This window comes from Catharus ustulatus, chromosome 10, assembly GCF_009819885.2.
Source record: "Catharus ustulatus isolate bCatUst1 chromosome 10, bCatUst1.pri.v2, whole genome shotgun sequence".
Classification (NCBI taxonomy): Eukaryota; Metazoa; Chordata; class Aves; order Passeriformes; family Turdidae; genus Catharus; species Catharus ustulatus.
This window is the reverse complement of record NC_046230.1, coordinates 12,598,294-12,608,580: the sequence shown is the minus strand read 5'-3', so window position 1 is coordinate 12,608,580 and position 10,287 is coordinate 12,598,294.

Here is a 10,287-nt window from a genome sequence, read left to right as displayed (position 1 = left end):
GCCCCTGGTGAGCTTTTGCTGCTGAGGAACTCCACAAATTGTGCGTGGGATTGGATAAGAAACATCCCAAAGACATCCCTGCTGCTGTGAGAAAGGCCTTTGGAGCTGGAATGTTAGATTCTCATTGACAGCTGATTTACAGCAAGTGGGATGATGTGGTATGGAAATATGATGTTCATAAAAACACAGCCCATCAAAATACTCCCCCCTTTTTTTCACCTCCGCCTCCAAAAAGCATAAACTATTTGGACTGGATCCACTTATAGCACAGGTTTCTACATTAAACAGTGTCAAATGACAAAACTTAGACAAAATTCTGAAACTGAGGAAGGAGACAGGATATAGGTTGGTTACAGGGGTTAATATTGTTTCAACATAAATGTAAAATACTGCCATTCTGTACTCCATAGCCTTTCTAAATCAATCTTCAGATAACATAAAGCATTGAGCAATGATGACAACCTCTTGGACAGAGCTGCACCCATCCCACCACATAGGATGGTGTGCAAGTTTTCTGCCACCAAGTACTGGTGAGTGCTTTCTGGCTTGGTTTGACTTTTTCAATTGAAAAATATGATTTCAAAGTGGTGCATGTGTTTTTGTATGCATGTAGCTGTGCTTGTGTATAAACTCACTGATTTCAATGAGTATCCTTGGCTTCTGGGCCCTTGGTGTGGGTGCCAGGACTGGGCTGGGGCTCGGAGCAGCTCTGGGTGTGGCAGAAATCCCCACAGCTGCCTTAGGGTGTGCAGAGCCTGCGCCCAGGGCACTGGGGGAAATCACAGGAGTAAAGATTCACTGATGTTTCCAAATTCTGACACTGAGAAATGTGTTTGACACACCTGCACTTGTATGCACACACACAAATTATTCTTCTAAAAAGGAAGTGCTCTGCATGCACTGTGTCCTCTGTATGTAATCCCTTACACACCCAGCTGCTGAACACCCAGAAATTATTTGAAATTTATTGCCCAGCAGTGACACTGTGGAGGAGAAGTCAGGGATTTTACAAAGTGTTCTGGGACTTGTACTGAGTGACTGTAGGCACAGCCTGAGAAGGGCTGGGGGAATTGGGAGCCCTTGAAGCAGGGCTGTGGGAGCTCAGGAGGGCAGGTGAGTCAGCAGAGAACCTTGTGGCAGTGAGGGTGAGAAGCAGAGTTTTTGCAGCTAAAAAGCACAGCCCCAACTACAGGCACAGGCAGTTGCCACAATTTCTGACCAGCAGAGACTGACCTTGTCACACTGTGCCTTACAAACCTTTCCATGCTGCAGCTGTGCCACAAAGCAGAGAGTCTCTCTGAGGGGAGTGGGGACATGGACAGGGACAAGCCCACCCTGTGATGCTCTGAGCTTGCTGCCAGCTCTGTCACTGTGCTAGCATGACACTTCTGAGTTAGCAAGTCCTGCAGACAAGGAAGGATGTTTGTGTGGGCTCTGTGCTGCACTCGTGGAGTCAGATGGCTTTTGGATCAGCTCAGGTGGTTTGTGTTCTCCAGAACATGGGCACAAGTTGGTTCCAAGTGTCACAGGTAGGTGAAAGACAATTTGTTTATTGAACTGTAAAAAAGAATGGGAAGCTCTCAGGTGGGTACAAACACCTTAATTCTCCTGAAGGGCATGGTGATGTGTCTCTTCAAAACCTCTTACTGCAGAGTTTGAGACTTAGCACGTTGTGATGAATATAATTCTAAATTCCAGGAATTCTAAACTCCTTAACAGCACTAAGGAATTCAACTCTAAAGGTCTGGATGATCAGCATAAGAGAAAGACTGCACATCTTGACTTCACAGAGTTCAGAGTCACTTTCCACTTCTGCAGTAGCAAAAATTTCTTTAAGCAGATGTGTCCATTTTAGGTGGTTTAAATAATGTGTCAGAAGAGCAGTGGAGTATGCATGGATAAGGGCATGATTGATGAGTGGGTGGAGAATAACTAGTGCTTTAATGTTTAATATTACAGCCTAGCAGAAACCAGAGACGGATGTTTTCATTACATTTCCTGTCTCCAAAAGATGGTAAATTAAGGGTGGTCCTGGGTAGCAAGGTGCTTTTCAAAAAGTGCAAGGGAATAGCACTGAAATTGATGCATTAGTCATTCTTCTCTTTGTCCTCTGAAAAATGAAAATGCTGCCTGCTGGATTATGGAACGCTGCTGATGGTGTCATTTGTCATGAAAAACTGTGCTTGCTTTCTGCACCACCTTTTTAAATAATTGATACCTACTCTAAGATCTAAACTCACAGTATTTGTGTAGGGACAGAAAATAAAACCTCCAATAGAGAGCCACAGATAATAAATTGACCTTTTCTTATGCTTTTTCTACTGAGATTTTGAGCAGAATTGTCCTACCTGGAGAAAATGCTTATGAAAACTTCTTAAAGTGGGCAGTTAAGGAGCTGATATATCTGAAAACAGCAACTACAAGGAGCATGTGATGCTACCATTTGGGGAGTTTATATGGTCCTATGTATTCACTTTGTCTTATTAGTTCGTTTGCTAAGGGGGAAACTGCAATTTTTAATAAAATCGATACAATAAAGGTAAGGAAAGAAGGCAACTACAACTTAACGTATCAGATTATCTAAGTTTTTTTAATATGTCAACCTAACTGCCAAGAGCAATTCTCTGCCTAGACAATATATATACATCTTGCTGTCTGTGCTCCCAGTTGTAAAACTGGACTTGGGAATTAATAGGTCTAGCAATACATCAATGGTGTTGTTGTTTGGGTCTCCCTGGGAATTCTTCTAACCAATGGGAGCAGTGACCAGGAATCAGTTCTTGGCTGCAGGGTCACTTATTTGGTGCCAACCTCTTTTATCAAAGGATCCATAAGCCTCTAAGCTGTAGTGTCCTTTTTTGCTAGACCCAATCAATACCAGTGTCTCACAAACCCAGTGTCCTTGAAGAGCTGCTAAGGTCAAAGACTTGATTTGAGCTGATGGGACCCTTTTCCCTTTGGAGTTCTACAAGCAGAAGTACCTGACTTTAGAAAGCCATCCTAGATTTTTTTAATTGTTTCAAAAGTTGTTCTTTCAGATAGTCAATTGAAATAAGGATTTCTCGTTCATTTCTTCCAAAAAAGAGCTTCTGCCAAATGTCAGCAGAGGTGGAAACCATGAGTTCAGTGTATGCACAAACTGAGCAACACCAATGCTGGCACTGAGCTCTGGCAGAGGTGCTCAGCTCTGTTTTGAAAGGGCCACCTCCAGGAGCAAGAGGCAAGTTCAACAACATAATATTTTCCAGTTTTCTCTGAGTGTTGATGATTTTCATACTTTTAAGATTTATATCATAAAGCCAGAGAAGGAAATACCACCACCAAATGTCAGAACATTCTGTTTGCAGCCAGGTCTCCTTGGGTAAGGCTGGCTTGCATTTTCCACATTGCAGCAATCTCAGCTGAAGTGAGCTATTCTGACTATCCTAACAGCGAAATGGTTTTCAGCAAACACTTTTTAAAAACCTAGAAAAGAACAAGCAGAGTGGATGGATTGCTAGCAGTTCTAAATGCATATCAGAGGAATTTATATTAAAATTCTGTTGGCACATATTTGGATTGAAGGCTAAAGTCCTAGCTCATAGTACTAAACAGCAGAAAGTACTGCATATTAGTTTTAGTTGAGTGGCAGGAATCTGGTAACCTTCTTCCTCAAAGGAAAAGTAATATCAGTGTACACACAGGAAGGAACAGCTAGTTCTGGTTCTTTATTAAAGGGATAAACATCCATTTCCTAAATTTTAAGAATTAACAAATATTCGTCCTGTTAATTTCCTTGGTAATCATACCTTCACTAAGTTTTCTCTCTGTTTGCTGCCTTCTACATAGATTTATATAGCACACATTCACCAGTGAATAGATTTTGGATAGTCTCACTGATGGTGAAGTCCTATAACCACTGCCCTCTTTCATAAGGAATTATCTACCTACTTCTTCAGCCTCTAAAAATTAACTGCAAAAACTTTGCTCATTAAAAATAATGGCATATCTCAATCTATTTTTTTTCCCAAGGACACTGTTTTTTCCCTCTCTCTATACTTTAAACATTAAAATGTTAAATTTTTGTGGGGAACATACATTATGTAAGAGTACTTCTGCATTATGCACATTAAAATCAATCCCTTCTTGCTCATTAAAATAAATGCATGTACTGGCTGGTCTGCACTGCTTGCTCTTAAATATCTTTGTCTTTCTCTGCACAGACTTTGTGTCTTGAAGGTAAGAGAGGTTTGACTTGTGATCCGTGACCATCACTGAATTTGCATACAATTGGTGGAGCAGTTTCCTTCTGATATGAGAAACTATTCCAGAGAACTTTACAAACTTGGATGAGGATGTAACTAATGGATATGATTTCATATTTCTTCCTGTTTCGGGTCTAGACAAGGGGTGCATGTGCATGTAACAACAGTGAAAGCAGAAAAGCAAAGCCCAGGAGTACAGAAGCACTCACTCTGAGGTATCGTTGGAGAATGGCCATTTTAACAGAGATAAGTTAAAATCTCACTGTAGCCTAAATTACAGTAATTTCACGATTATAAGGTGCACCTGATTATAAGTGCACGTCTGGGGGTTGGCAACTGGCTTGGGTTACAATACAGAGTGTGATAAAAGGTATCTATGCTATCACAGTCTGTTGAGGGTGGGGCAGTGATCCTTATCTCAACGGCAGATATTCTGCTAATGGCCCATCCATTGAAACCAGGCGGGGCATTGTTCTTTATCTTTTCACAACCCATCCTTCCTCCAGCCAGTCATTTTCTCCTCATGGCCATTGAGTCCCACTGTGTGACTGATAAAATTACTGCATCCCATTGGGAGTTGCTCCAGCCAGGGGGAAGAGCCCAACATTTCTTACCAAGATAAAAACAGAGGTTTTGGGACACTAAGGGAGCCCCTTTCTCCACTGGACTCCAGAGGAAAACCGGATTTCTCCACATCACCACTGGCCCTCTGGAGGGAAACTGCACCTTGTACAGGAGCACTGCTCCAACTGAATCACATCAGTCACTGCAGGAGGATGCAGCCACCATTGAATGGGACTGCTGCCAACACCCTGCCTGACGGGGTGTCAGGTTGTACTCTGACTTTGTCAGGGTTTGGAGTTTGTTTCTTTGTAGTACTGTATTTATATTTTAATTTCCCTAGAAAGAACTGTTATTCCTAATACCCATCTCTTTGCCTGAAAGCCCCTTGATTTCAAAATTATAATAATTTGGAGGGAGGGGGTTTGCATTCTCCATTTCAAAGAGAAGTTCCTACCTTTCTCAGCAGACACCTGTCCTCCAAACTAAAACAGCAACTTTTTGTTCTTTGTCCATATATAAGCCACACCTGATTATAAGCTGCACTTTGGGTTCGGACCAAAATTTTAATCAAAATGGTGCGGCTTATAATCGTGAAATTACTGTAGCTACAAACAATATACTTTTAGGTCACATTTGCAGTTAAATGCCTTAGTATTGATTAGAAAACAAAGTAAATTAAGTATTAAAAAACGCCAAAATCTCAACATTAAAATTTCCTTATATATATATATATATATATATATATATATAACATAGTTGTTGTTGTTGTTCCTAGGGTGCACTTAACTATTTTCCCATCTAGCAATCTTGCCATGACACAGGAGGGTGGGGTTTCCTACCTTTCAACATTTCTCTGTGTGTTACTATTGCCTGCTGTGCTCTTTGCTGAGGAGAACATAAATAGTTTCTGATGCTAAACAGAATATTCAGAAACCTTTCTGAGAGTGTGCTTGCCAAAAGGCATTCAGCATTCCTCAGTCTGCTTGAGAAAAAAGCCTAGCAGAGACTTTCAGTAATTAGGTTAATATTTATGTATTTCTGTAACTGTAATTTCAGTAAATTGGTTAATATTTATGCTTAAAACATGAAATTTAGAATGTTTAATTGCATCATGAATTTTTTTCACATGGTCTGGAGGTCTTTGGACATTTTTCAAATCTCAGTTTCTTAAATATCCAACTATAAAGGCACATTAGTATTCAGAAAGAATTTTGAATCTTTATGCCTTATTTGCTCAGGCTAAGTGTGCATCCCGCTTTGATTAAGACTTTGCTGGTCCTGGAGTAAAATCATTAAAGATTCATAAACGACCATTGCTTTTTCTCCTCCTTGAGAATGTACTGACACATTTTATGCAATTATTTGTCTCAAGTATGTTCCTGAACTTTTAACCCCCTTTACATTCTCTTATGCCTACTTATATTAAGTCCAAAAATCTTCATTTCAAAGCATTTTAAAAAGCTAATATACAATTCATTTGAGTTCAGTGCAAGTGAAATTATGAAAAAGCACCCTGTCATGGAAAGGCTCATTGCTAATTAACTACATGGGTGGTTTCCTTTGAGGAATAATTTCTCTCAATTCTTTAATTTCCAGGTTAAAACGCCTTTGTGTCTAGGCTCATCTTTTGGAAAGCTATCTTTAAAAGTGACAGCTGGAAAATGTTGTCCTCCAAGGTGAAGTCTGCTATCACATCTCCTGCTCACATATCTCAGCTCCATGGCATGGGGACACCCAGGGAGCTTTAATACATCAGAAATTTAATTTTTCCCCCTTCTTTTAGCTTTGCTTCTGAGCACACAAGGCTTGTGCTTCCTTTAGCACTCATCTACGCCAGTCCCTCCACTCTCTCTCATTATTTGTGCCTGAAGTGAGGGGGAGTGGGGCGTTTCCAGGGCTCCAAGGTGTGCCCAAGCCCCAGCAGGTTGGCACCATCTCCTGCCAGGGCATGGCCCAGAGCAGCACACACCACTCTGCCCTTGGGTGCTCCTGCACCTGCCTGGGCACACCTGGGTGCCTGAGCCCCCCGTGGGGCTCTGCTGGCCCTCTCTGCAGGAGAGACAGTGAGAACTGCTCACCATCCTCTCACACCCATGGCCAGTGCATTTTCCTTCCTCCTGGGTTTGTGCTCTAACTGAGCTGCAGGTGTAAAAGCCCAGAAGAAACAGATGAGAGCCATTATGTTTAGAGGCTGGAACATTTCAATGCTGAAATACTTAGAAAGCAATTTGAATTGGTAGGCATACAAAACTGAGAGACTAACACGCTTTTTCCATCCATTATCCTGAGAGTAAGGAAATTCATTTTAGAAGTCTGTATAAAATGCTCACAGCTTTCCTTAATGTGTTTATAAATTTGAAATGTGTACTTACTACAATTAAAACTGATGATAAAACCCTCACTAGCTCCAAGAGTCAGGATTAATCAGAATGCTCAATTATTCATTACTGGGAAAACACCTGCACAGGATTTCAGGTTATCAAACTCACCTGCTTTTGATGCTTTAGTTGAAACTCAATGTACACTAGACCCTAAGTAGGATTTTGGTATAAAATAAGAAGGTGATGTCTACATTTGGAGAAAAAACACATTCAATTTATATTTTCAGTAAAAGCTAAATTATCTTGGTTCAAGGTGGACTATAAATCTCCCTGTATTAATGGTGTCTAAATCTTAAGGAAGATATTTTTTTAGGTCTTAGAAATTCTTCCCAGCCACCTCTTTTTCTGCTGTTTGCATTAGTTAATGAGCTAATTAATTACTGACATAGAAAATACTAGAAAATAAACTTTTAGTCAAAAAGAACAAATGAAAATTTTAACCAAATTATTAAAAAACACTTCAGGGTGACTTGTTTTGAAATGCCTTTTTCTATCAGAAACCAAGAACTGAGTAATTTACCATGTGTCCATGAATTCAGAGCGCAGGATTTGGAGTTGTAGCAGTAATCCTTAATGCTGAAAATTAGTATTTCTCTAACATAACTCTTTAAAGAGAAAAAAGATCCTACATAATCTGCTTGTTTTTTTCAGTCCTCCTTCATGGTCATTAAGGTATAAAGCAATTTTTTTAACTGGCTAGCTTGTTTTTGCCTATTTAGGACTTTTAGCTTAGCCAAGGGAATAAGAAAACTTCCTCCTACTCCTCTGATTACGTTGCTTGCAGATGTGCAATCTGAATGTAGTCACTCTTAGCTGAGAATGTGAGAGGGTCCTAGTTTCTTTTTCAGAATGAAAGTGAAATACATCCTTTGACAAGTCACCACTGAGACTGATTTTCAGACATTTTGTAAAAATTTTTGTCATCCATTGTGTTGCTACCTCTCATCTTTGATAAAGTTAATACTTTTCTAAGTTATGTAGTCATTTTCTGAAGCAAAGTTTCTAGAAGTTATTTATATTATTTGACACACACACACATATATATATATATAGATAATATATATTATATATATATAATGGGCAACTTTCAACAATTTTACCAATGAATTTTTCTCCTGAATTAAGTCTTTACTACTACAAACAAAGGAATTTAAAGTATTAAGAGATTACCATTATTGATATAGCTTTGAAAATACAATTGTTATTAAAAAATTCCCATCAGGTATTTTGAATTTCTTCAAGGTTATCTACGTAAAAACACAGGAACCCCCCCAAAAGTTAGGATAACCTTGGCTTTGGTAAAAGAAAAGACAAAAGGAAAATGTTGTACAAGGTTTCAATATCTCTTTTATATAAGAAAATAAAGCCTGAGTGCTGATGTTCAGATTCACTCCATTTGAGCCACAGGATTTTCTGACATTGTTATTTATAACTGCACTATTGTCAGCTGGTGTCCTGAGTTACAACAGCTGGATATTTGTGTATATAATTATCCATACTTTTCTTTTAGACTAATCATCTGCAAATATAACCTTTAAAAATATATTGAAACATCATTAACCTGCTAATATTTTAACCATCACATATACTTTTGTCTTTTTTTTTTTTTATTTTAGCAAGTATGTCGTCTGTAATATATTCCCTGGGAAACAAATTCCCTGGAAGTAAAATTATTAACCTTCAGGGTCTATACAGCAAGAGTAGAATAGAGAACTTCAAGAGGTGATGCCTGTAAAACCCTCTTAACTATTAAGATACAGAAATCTATTATGGCTGTAGAATTGAATTCCACATGTTGATTACCAGTGAAGATAATGAGACTGCAAGAAAAAATTATTTTGGGTAGTTTCATCTTGAAGAATTGCTCCATGATGTTTGACAATGATATTATGGCTTTGCTGGGACTTGTATCTGACTTGCATGGATGGTTTGCTGCTGAGTGCCTTGTCAGAGGGATCTGTGCCAGAACAGAGATCTTGGTTTGGAAGGGCTCAAGTGCCAAGCTCTGCATATCTTACCTTGCTCCATTTCTCTTTGAGGGTTGTTTGGTTTTAGTCTGAGTCCATTTAGAGCAAGGTCCTGCTTTGCTGGAGTGGCTGAGGTGTGGTGCTGGTGAGTGCACAGTGCTTGTAAAGAGCCTTGCAGTGGGCAGCACTCCTGCTATCACAGCACAGCCTGGCTGCCACCCCATAATAGTCCCATTTCCTCAATCTCCCACCTTCTCACTGCTGCAGCATCAGAACTCCTTCCCAAATGTAGAACAAAACTCTTGCTAGCCAAGGATCCCTCTATTGCCATTGAGCAGCAGACACTTCTTGTCACACGAGCTGCTGTGTGCTGGGGTTGGGATCTCTCTGCTGAAGCTCTGCAGGAAGCTTTGGGCTGGGTGGAAACCTGTGGCAGTGTCAGATACATTTATTCCCAGCACTCCATGCCCAATCCATCCTTTCTATTGCTCGTGTCAACACACAGGCTCAGTGATCTGTGGCTGTGCCAGTAACTCCAGCACTGCTTCCATGACAGTAAAAGGAACAGGAAAATGTCTGTGGCTGTTTGCTGGCTTTCCTTTAGCTTCTACAGCAATGAAACCCACAATGTTTAGGTGGCCTCTGTGGCAGAATTACTGAATATTTAATAATGATGACAAAATAGAGTCAAGACAGATTCTTTACTGTGGTGAAAAAATTAGCATTTAGGTAGCAAGTACACACCACTGTGCCCTCAAACTGCCTGATTTAGGAAATTTAGTACCTGATTAATATGTCGAATATGTGGGACATATTTGATCAAATTTGGGATATAAAAAGTTCACTGAAATGTTTTGAAAGGGTTGCAGTAAGAAGGCTTTTAAACACGAACCTTTTATTTTGGGATCAATGCTCTAAACGAACACCTTGAAAGCAATGTTTCTGTCTGCAGCAGTGTGTTAAACAGGCAGGCTGTATTCTGTGCTAGGTAACATTGCAAACTGATTTTAGAAAGCTCAGGAAAATGTACTACAGTAACCCACATTTCCTTTTAGATGTTGCCACTTGGGCACTGTAAAGCATCCACAGTGGGGAGGAGGAATCTGGTGCTTACTTTGAAAATTCTCAGAC